The sequence below is a fragment of the Macaca thibetana genome, chromosome 13 (assembly GCF_024542745.1).
Source record: "Macaca thibetana thibetana isolate TM-01 chromosome 13, ASM2454274v1, whole genome shotgun sequence".
In the NCBI taxonomy this organism is placed as follows: domain Eukaryota; kingdom Metazoa; phylum Chordata; class Mammalia; order Primates; family Cercopithecidae; genus Macaca; species Macaca thibetana.
The window spans coordinates 97,973,038-97,982,796 of NC_065590.1; positions in this window are offsets into that span (position 1 = coordinate 97,973,038).

Sequence of the window (9,759 nt, forward strand, 5' to 3'; positions counted from 1 at the left end):
GGCAGGGTAGAGTTTTAAAAAAACATGGGATAGAATGAAAAGAGCAAACATACCTGTAATTGGGGTCACAAAACAGGAGGAGAAAAAATGTGGTGGAAGCAATATTTCAAAACTGAGAGTTTACCAACACTGACAAAAGGTATTCAGGTGTAGATAAAATCATCCTTACAAACTCCACCAGCAAACCTCCCGAGAAAAGAAGCCCCCGCTGTCACTGAGGTGATGGTTATGATCTATTATATTCTCCCTCCCCACCCCTGTGCTTTTGTTGCCCTTAGTACACTTTGTCCTCTTTTTTTTTTTTTGAGACAGAGTCTTGCTTTGTCACCAGGCTGGAGTGCAGGCACCATCTTGGCTCACTGCAACTTCTGCCTACCGGGTTCAAGCATTTCCCCTGCTTCAGCCTCCCAAGTAGCGGGGACTACAGGTGCACGCTGCCACGCCTGGCTAATGTTTTGTATTTTAGTAGAGACGGGGTTTCACCATGTTGGCCAGGATGGTCTTGATCTCCTGACCTCATGATCTGCCCGCCTTGGCCTCCCATAGTGCTGGGATTACAGGCGTGAGCCAACGCACTTGGCCACTTTGTCTTCATATTTATTTATTTTTTGTACTTCTTAAAAAATTTTTTTTTAATTAAAAAAATAGAGACAGGGTCTTTCTGTCTTGCCCAGACTAGTTTTGAACTCCTGGGCTCAAGTGATCCTCCTGCCTTGGCCGCCCAAAGTGCTGGGACTGCAGACATGAGCCAGTCCTCATATTTATTGATGAGTGTATTAGTGCTATAATGATATGTAGCAAATAACTCTAAAACATATTGGCTTAAAACCACATAATGGGCCGGGCGCGGTGGCTCACACCTGTAATCCCAGCACTTTGGGAGGCCGAGATGGGCGGATCACTAGGTCAGGAGATCGAAACCATCCTGGCTAACACATTGAAACCCTGTCTCTACTAAAAAAAAAAAATACAAAAAACTAGCCGGGTGACGTGGCGGGCGCCTGTAGTCCCAGCTACTCGGGAGGCTGAGGCAGGAGAATGGCGTAAACCCGGGAGGTGGAGCTTGCAGTGAGCTGAGATCCGGCCACTGCACTCCAGCCTGGGCAACAGAGCCAGAGTCGGTCTCAAAAAAAAAAAAAAAAAAAAACCACATAATTACTTATCATGTGCCATGGTGTCCTTGGTTTGGGTGTCAGGAGAGGTTTAGCTGGCGGGTCTGGCCTCTCAGGAGGCTGCACCTGGACCAGCTCTCAGCCAGGGAGGCGGTCACCTGAAGGCTGTGCTGGGCCCGGTGGGTCCTCTTCCAAGGTGGCCAGTTGGTGCTGGCGATCGACAGGAGGCCTCAGTTTCCCTCCGCAAGGGTCTTGCCATGAGGCTGCTTGCATGTCTTCATGGCGTGGCAGCCAGCTTCCTCCAGAACGAGTGAGCCTGGAGTCACAGGCAGAGGCTAGGATGCATTTGTGACCTTGACGTGAAGGCCACACACTAGCATGTCTGCCGTGCTGTGTTGGTCACACAGGCTAGTCTTTTTTTGAGAGAGTCTTGCTCAATTGCCCAGGCTGGAGTGCAGTGGCATGATCATGGCTCACTGTAACCTTGACCTCCCAGGCTCAAGTGATCCTCCCGCCTCAGTCTTCCAAGTAACTGGGACCACAGGCATGTGCCACCATGCTCGGCTACTTACATTTTTTGTTTTATTTTATTTTATTTTTTATTTTTTTAGAGACAGGGTCTTGCTCTATGGCCCAGGCTGGCTTTGAATTTATTTTTATATTATTGTGGTAAAATATATATCACGAACGATGCCATGCTAATCATTTTTAGATGTGCAATTCAGTGGCATTAATTATATTCACAGTGTACAACCATCACTACATCTACCTCCAAAACCTTCCTACCACTCCGGATAGAAACTCTGTGCCCATTAATCAATAACTCCCATTCCCCCACCTCTCCCCATCCCTGGTAGCCCCTAATCTGCTTTCTGTCTCTGTGAATTCTGCCTATTCTAGGAACCTCGTGTAAGTAGAATCCTGCAGTATTTGTCTTTTAGTGCCTGTGTTATTTCACTCAATGTTTCCAAAGTTCCTTCATGTTGTAACATGTGTCAGCATTTCGTTCCTTTTCATAGCTGAGTGCTATTCCATTGTATGGACATACCACATCTCTATCCATTCATCGGTTGATAGGCCAGCCCCACATCAACAAGGGAGGCAACTTCATGGGGTTGTGAACACACCAGCATATGGGGCTCACTGGGGGCCATCCTGGGGGACGGCTGCTCTAGTAGATTTTGTGTTCAAAGCCAAGTCTCCGCTAGAATTCAACCTTCACAAGGTCAAGAGCCCAGTCTGCATTTTTGCCCCACTTCCCAGCAGAGGGCCTGACACAAAGCAGGTGTGCAGTGGAGCATGGAGGAGGCAGTCCACTCACTGGGGAACTGCAGAGGGAGACGGTGCTGGTTGCTGGGGTCCAGGAAGCTTCCAGAATGAAGGAACAACAGAAAGAACTGGGTAAATTTGACTTGAGTGACAATTTGACTTTTGGGGACAAGATGGAAATGTGACCAAAGTCAGCATATGTAGAGATGGAAAGGACCCCAAAGATCATCCAGGCCAACACCCTTGTTTCGTTTCAGGCAAAGAGGTACATCCATTTCCTGGGGCTGCTTCCTTCCTTCCTTCTCCTTCCTTCTCCTTCCTTCTCCTTCTTTCTTCTTCCTTCTCCTTCCTTCCTTCCTTCCTTCCTTCCTTCTTTCCTTCCTCTCTTCCTCCCTCTTTTCTTTCTTTCTCTCTCTTCTCTCCCTTCCTTCCTTCTTTCCTTCCTTCCTTCCTTCCTTCCTTCCTTCCTTCCTTCCTTCCTTCCTTCCTTCCTTCCTTCCTTCCTTCCTTCCTTCCTTCCTTCCTTCCTTCCTTCCTCCCTCCCTCTCTCCCTCCCTCCTTTCTTTCTTCTTTCTTTCTCTCTCTCTCTCTTCTCTCCCTTCCTTCCTTCGTTCCTTTCTCTCTCTCTCTCTTTCTCTCTTTCTTTCTTTCTTTGACAGAGTCTTGCTTTGTCGCCCAGGCTGGAGTGCAATGGTGTGATCTCGGCTCACTGCCACCTCCGCCTCCTGGGTTCAAGTGATTCTCCTACCTCAGCCTCCCAATAGCTGGGATTACAGGCACCTGTCACCACACACCGCTAATTTTTGTAGTTTTAGTAGAGATGGGGTGTCACCATGTTGGCCAGGCTGGTCTCAAACTCCTGACCTCAGGTGATCTGCCCGCCTTGGTCTCCCAAAGTGCTGGGATTACAGGTGTGAGCCACCATGCCAGGTCTATATTTTCAAAGAAAGTCGCATTCTGAGGTATTGGGGGGTAGGACTTCAACATATCTTTTTTTGGGGAAACACAGTTCAAGCTGTAAGAGAGAATGTGCCCTGTTTAAATCTCACGGCTAATTCATCGGGTCTTTGGAAGACCCAGGACTCACTTCTGTCTGCCTCTGAAGTCTAATTAATACCAAATTCTCTTTCTTATTCATGAAATTCTAGCAGGGTCTGGCTTGTCTGCCATTCCTGTGTACCTTTTATTCAGAAAAAGTAAGGCTCGCGTGACAGATGGAAGATCAGCCAGTTGTCAGTGTAGTGTGTTGCTTTCTGCAAGACAGCCACAGGCGCCACAAACGAGGGGACAAAACAGTTGCATAAGAAAAATGCAGCTCTGACAGCCCTGCCAACGAGCCCTCCAGCTTTATGCAGAGGTTTCCACTCCACGGCGCCCGGGGAGTATTCATGGATCTGCGTGTCTCTGTGCCCTCTGGCAAGGGCAATGGTTTCTCAGGCAAAGAAGGTGGTCGCAGTGTCAGCCAAGCGATTGCAAATCTGCAAAGTCGGAAATGCTGAAGGATGCCGGGTCAGCCGTCCCGAGAGATGCATGTCCACACGGCAGGGGGCTGGATGTGGGGTCAGGGCAGGCTCACAGCCTAACCAGGAGAGTGTTCTTGTTTGAGCCGGAGGGTAGGGTTACTCAGATATGTCTGCTCTGCGCTAGGCGTTTGTATGACAGGGACCAGGGGCAGGCTGGCTTCAGGAACATGTGACTGTGCAGTCACAGCCACACAGGGACTGGTGCATGGAAGGGCCCTGAGCTGGCTTTGATGCTCTGCTGTCACTGTCTTCATGATATTCAAACAAGGGGCTTGCATTTTCATTCTGTACTTGGCCCTGCAAATTATGTAGTAGGTCCTGACAAGACGTCTGTCTCGGTTTCCTGTGCTCATTGCTTATTTGTGAGGCAGGTGGCGCCTCTGAGAGTCTTAAGCCCACGCTCTGATGTCTTAGAGAACCCATAGCCAGAGGAAGAAGACATGAGGCTGGAGCTTAGGACCCCCAAAGGCTTGAGTTTCAACATTGCCAGCAACTTTAATAGCTATAAGATCTTGGGCAGGGCATTTAGCCTGTCTGGGACTCAGTTTCTTCATCTGTAAAATGGACATGCTAATAACAGCTCTATCAAGCTCACAGAATTGCTATGAGAGTTACTTCTTGAGAATAAGGACTCAACTTCTCCCTTTTGTACCTGTGTGAAATTCTGCCCAGCATCCTGCATTTAGGAACAGTGCCTACTTGATGAATTAAAACATGAGATAATGGGGGAAACTCTCAGGCAAAGTGTCAGAAATGATGGACTGGCATTATGTTTTCTCATAACACGCTGATGTTTTGTGCAAATCTGCCATCTGGACGCTGCTGCTCTGAGGTTTCATACAAGAGGGAGACAGAGCCTGCTCACTTTGGGACATGTCCTTGAATGTGTCCCGCTGTGGGTGCATGGAACGCTGAGACATCCCATATGAGCGCTCTCCTCTGTCGCTGAATTTTAACCATCCAGCCCGTCCCTTGGGGTGGCGTCATGTTTATCACAGCAGTGACCACCTTTGTGAATGCAAACCATGTGGGAGAGTTTATTTCATCCTCATCACAGCCCTATTATTCTTACTCCACTTGACAGATGAGGCTCTGTCTCAGGGGACCTGTCCCCACCCCACAGCTGGGAGGCAGCAGAGTCAGGATGGAACCCAGGTCGGTCTGGTAGCACTGTCTGGAGTCCTGCGACCCGGGCTGGGCACGCCTCTGTGAAGTGCGCTCCCTGGGCTGGGCTCTCCATAGGGGTGTTCACTAGGGGTCACTCAGCAAGTTTGCTGAAGATGGCCAGTTTCTTGGGTTTTAGCCTCCCATGTTTCTAGAGGCTTCTTAGAGACTGCCGGTAACCGTGCCATCCCCTCAGAGGGTCTAGGAAGCCTCAACATTTGCTTGTTGTTTGGGTAACAGCTTGATTGAGATATAATTCACATGCCATACAATGAACTCATTTAAAGTGTACAATTTACTGGTTCTTACTGTATTTGGAGTTGTGCAGGTGTGACCATATTTCATTTTAGAATATTTTCATCACCCCAAAAATAAACCTCATACTTATCACAGTCACTCACCGTTCCCTTCAACGTGCAACCACGAATCTACTTTTTTCTCTATGGATTTGCTAATTCGGAATCCTTCATATCAATGGTTCACACAATATGGGGCCTTCTGTGTCTGGTTTCTTTTGTAGCATAACGTTGTCAGGGTTCATCTATGCCATCGTGCATGTCAGCACTTCCTTCCTCTCTAAGGCCAAATCATGTTCCGTTGCATGGACGGACCACATTTCGTTTATCCAGTCATCGGCTGATGGACTTGGGGCTATGATGAATTATGCTGCCATGAACATTTATGTACTGGTTTTGGTGTGGACATGTGTTTTCATTTATGATTCATTTTTATATGATTGTTTTCTAGAAGCCAAATATGGTCTCTGGAGGCCTCTCATGGAGGATGCTGAGTAAACCAGAAACATGTTTGGGCTCAAGTTTCTTGCCTATAAGACAGATCTGGGAAAAGCAGTGTGTGTGTGTGTGTGTGCGTGTGTGTGTGCACCCGCGTGTGTATGTGTGTGTTTCTGTGTCTGTGCATGCAGAGGACAGGTGTGTGTCTTTCTGTTTGTCCAGCAGGTCAAGGGTTGGGGGGTGGCTGGTCAGGAGGAGAGCCGGAGAGGCACTCACAACAGAAGGAAAGTCTTGGAAGAAGGAGTGGTGGATGGTCGACCCCTCCCTTTTCCTGTCTCACCTCCTTTTTTGCTGAGCTGGTGAAAGCTACAGGTGAGAAGGGCTTAAGGGAATTTGAGCACAGGCCTCAGCTTGGCCCAGTTGGACTTGGAAAGAGGATGTGGAATCACCATCAGTGGGTCAGCCCGCAGGGATTACCTCCCTGTTGCCCCCATGGTCCTATTTCAACAGCTGCCTGGAATGGCCCCTGAATCTATAGAGCGTGGCACTGCTGCCAGAGACCTCCCCTGGAGAGCAGGAAGATGTAACGCATCCATCTTTCACCGTCCGCCATGTTTCAGGATGACAGACATATCTGGCTCTTGTAGGAGTGACCCTAATTTGGTTAAAATCATCTGGATTGTTCAAACACAGCTTGGCAGAGTGGAAAGAGGAAAAGCTATGAGGTTGGACAGGCCTGACTCAAGCCCTGGATCAGTCACTCATGAGTGCCCATTAGCATGACCCTCGGTAGGTCACTTACCCTTTGTAAGCCTCATTCTTTCCATCTGTCAAGTGAGGAGAATGATTCTTGTTGGTAGGATTGTTGAGGGCACCAGATGATGAGCACTAAGTGCCTGTAGAGTCAACAGTCAATGCACGGTCACTGGTTATGGTAGAAAAATGCTGAGTGGCCGGGTATGGTGGCTCCTACCTGTAATCCCAGAACTTTGGAAAGTTAAAGCTGGGGGATTGTTTGAGCCCAGGAGTTCAAGACCAGCCTGGGCAACACGGCAAAACCCTGTCTCTACAAAAAATAGAAGAATTAGCTGGGCATGGTGGTAGTCGCCAGTAGTCCCAGCTACTTGGGAGCTGAGGTGGGAGGATCACCTGAGCCTGAGGAGATGGAGGCTGCAGTGAGCCACGATGGTGCCACTGCACTCCAGCGTACAGAGCGAGACCCCATCTCAGAAAAAAAAAAAAAAGACAATGCCGAGGGACCTGCTTAAGACACATCTGCTCCTGCTGGGTCAGTCTCACCTGACCTGTGGGCAGAAGGCAGAGAACGAAGCTTCTTCTGCTTTTCAATGGACACGTCTTTTCAAGCGATGATCCTTCTGCTGTATCTCCATAAGCCTGTGCATCTCCAGGGGACTGCATTTTAATCTGATGAGGCTTAGTAAGTTTTATTGCATGTCTGAGCCACATTTGATTCTTTTACAAATAGTTATCAGCACATACTGACCCATTTTCTAGGCCTGCCTCTCTCATGGGTGTAGAGAAGGCAAAGTATTGGAAAGGTGTATATGCAAACACTCTTCACAAACAGATTTGAGACGGGGAAAAATTGACTCAAGGGTCTGCCAATGTGGGTTTTGGTTTTGATGTCGCTATTTTTTTATTTTTACTTTTTATTTATTTTATTTTATTTTTTTTGAGATGGAGTCTCACTCTTGTTGCCCAGGCTGGAGTGCAGTGGTGCAATCTCAGCTCACTGCAACCTCCTCTTCCCGGGTTCAAGAGATTCTCCTGCCTCAGCCTCCTGAGTAGCTGGGATTACAGGCACCCACCACCACGTCTGGCTAACTTTCATATTTTTAGTAGAGACTGGGTTTCACCATCTCTACTTGTTGGCCAGGCTGGTCTTGAACTCCTGACCTCAGCTGATCCACCCACCTTGGCCTCCCAAAGTGTTGGGATTACAGGTGTGAGCCACCGTGCCCAGCCACTGCAGCTGTTTCACTGTGTGAAGTTAGGAAAGTCATGCAGTCTTGGAATCATCGTTTCCTTGCATTGGTAAAATAAGGGAGTTGAATTAAGACCCCTCACCAGCCCTAACTCTCTAGAATACTGCAGGGTGACTTTTTGGTGCAGGCGGTGCTCTGCTGCTCAGGTACACATTTGTCTTCCTTCCACAGAGGGTGAGATGCACAGCCTGGCATCTGGGACACGCTGTTTATTTTTTATTTTATTTTTTTTTTTTGAGACGGAGTCTCGCTGTGTCACCCAGGCTGGAGTGCAGTGGCGCGATCTCAGCTCACTGCAAGCTCCGCCTCCCGGGTTTACGCCATTCTCCTGCCTCAGCCTCCGAGTAGCTGGGACTACAGGCGCCCGCCACCACGCCCGGCTAGTTTTTTGTATTTTTAGTAGAGACGGGGTTTCACCATGTTAGCCAGGATGGTCTCGATCTCCTGACTTCGTGATCCACCCGCCTCGGCCTCCCAAAGTACTGGGATTACAGGCTTGAGCCACTGGGACACGCTGTTTAGACTTCCCGATTTCAGGTCTTAATTACTCAATGTTTACATTTTCCTTCCACTGCTGGCTTTCTCTCCACGTATGATGACACTCCGTGGTCAGCACTAGAAGAGGTGAGAGGTGTTTCATCTGCACCCGGGTGAAGGGTGGGACAAGGTAATGGCACTGGGAACCTTATTCTCCTTCTCATTGGGCAGAGTGTGAATGGCTCTGTCGCTTCATTTGCTTTTCATTTTTATTCAGGAAATTTTAAACATACACAGAGGTAGAGAGAGAGTGTGATGAGTATCAAATACTCACTGCCCAACTTGAACAGTTATTAACGTTTTCATACCTTGTCTTGTGTCCATCTTGTTTTCCATCTATCCTCCTCCTCCAACACACTTTAATTTTATTTACTTTTATTTCATATCATTTCATTTCATTTTCTTTCTTTTTTTTTTTTTTTTTGAGATGGAGTTTTGCTCTCGTTGCCGAGGCTGGAGTACAATGGTGTGTTCTCGGCTCACTGCAACTTCTGCCTCCCGAGTTCAAGCAATTCTTCTGCCTCAGCCTCCGAAGTAGCTGGGATTACAGGCACCTGCCATTACTCCAGGCTAATTTTTTTTTTGTATTTTTAGTAGAGACAGGGGTTCACTATGTTGGCCAGGCTGGTCTCGAACTCCTGACTTCAGGTGATCCACCTGCCTAGACCTCCCAAAGTGCTGGGATTACAGGCATGAGCCACTCTGCCCAGCCTCATTCCATTTTCTTTTATTGCAAACCTTATCAGTTCACCTGTAATTCAGGATATATCTCCAATGAAAATATATTATAAAATATATGTCTGTTATATAATATATACTTTATGTAACCATATAATATAAACACAGTATATATACATTATATAATGTAGAATGTCAGATACATTATAACTCTAATGTCATTATTACACCTAACAAATTTAACAGTATTATTTATACCCACTCCATATTCAAACTTCACTGGGGTGTTTTAAAACCTGTCAAAATTGTGAAGAATTGGTTGGCCTATCCAATTATTTATTCATCCATTCATTCATTCGACTGACACTATGACGTCTTTAACTTGGCCAGGTCTCACAGGAGCTCACTGTTGTGCAGGGAAGACAAACAAATTCACAATTGTAAAAGAGTGGGATAAATGCAGAGTAGAGTTTGGTACAAGGCATGACTATGTCACAAAGAAGGGCACAGTCAGCTCTGCAGGAGGTGGGGGGTCGTGGAAGGCTTCAAGCAGGATGAGGATCATGGGCTGAAGTTGGAAGGCTGGTCAGGTGCTGGCAGCGGGCAATGGAGGAAGGATGCGCTAGAGAAAGTGTAGGAAACGTGCCGGCACTTAGCACCGTGAAATAGCACCAGGCAATGTCTCCTTGACTAATATGGTGCCAGGTACTTTTCTGAGTCAGTGAACAAAATCGAC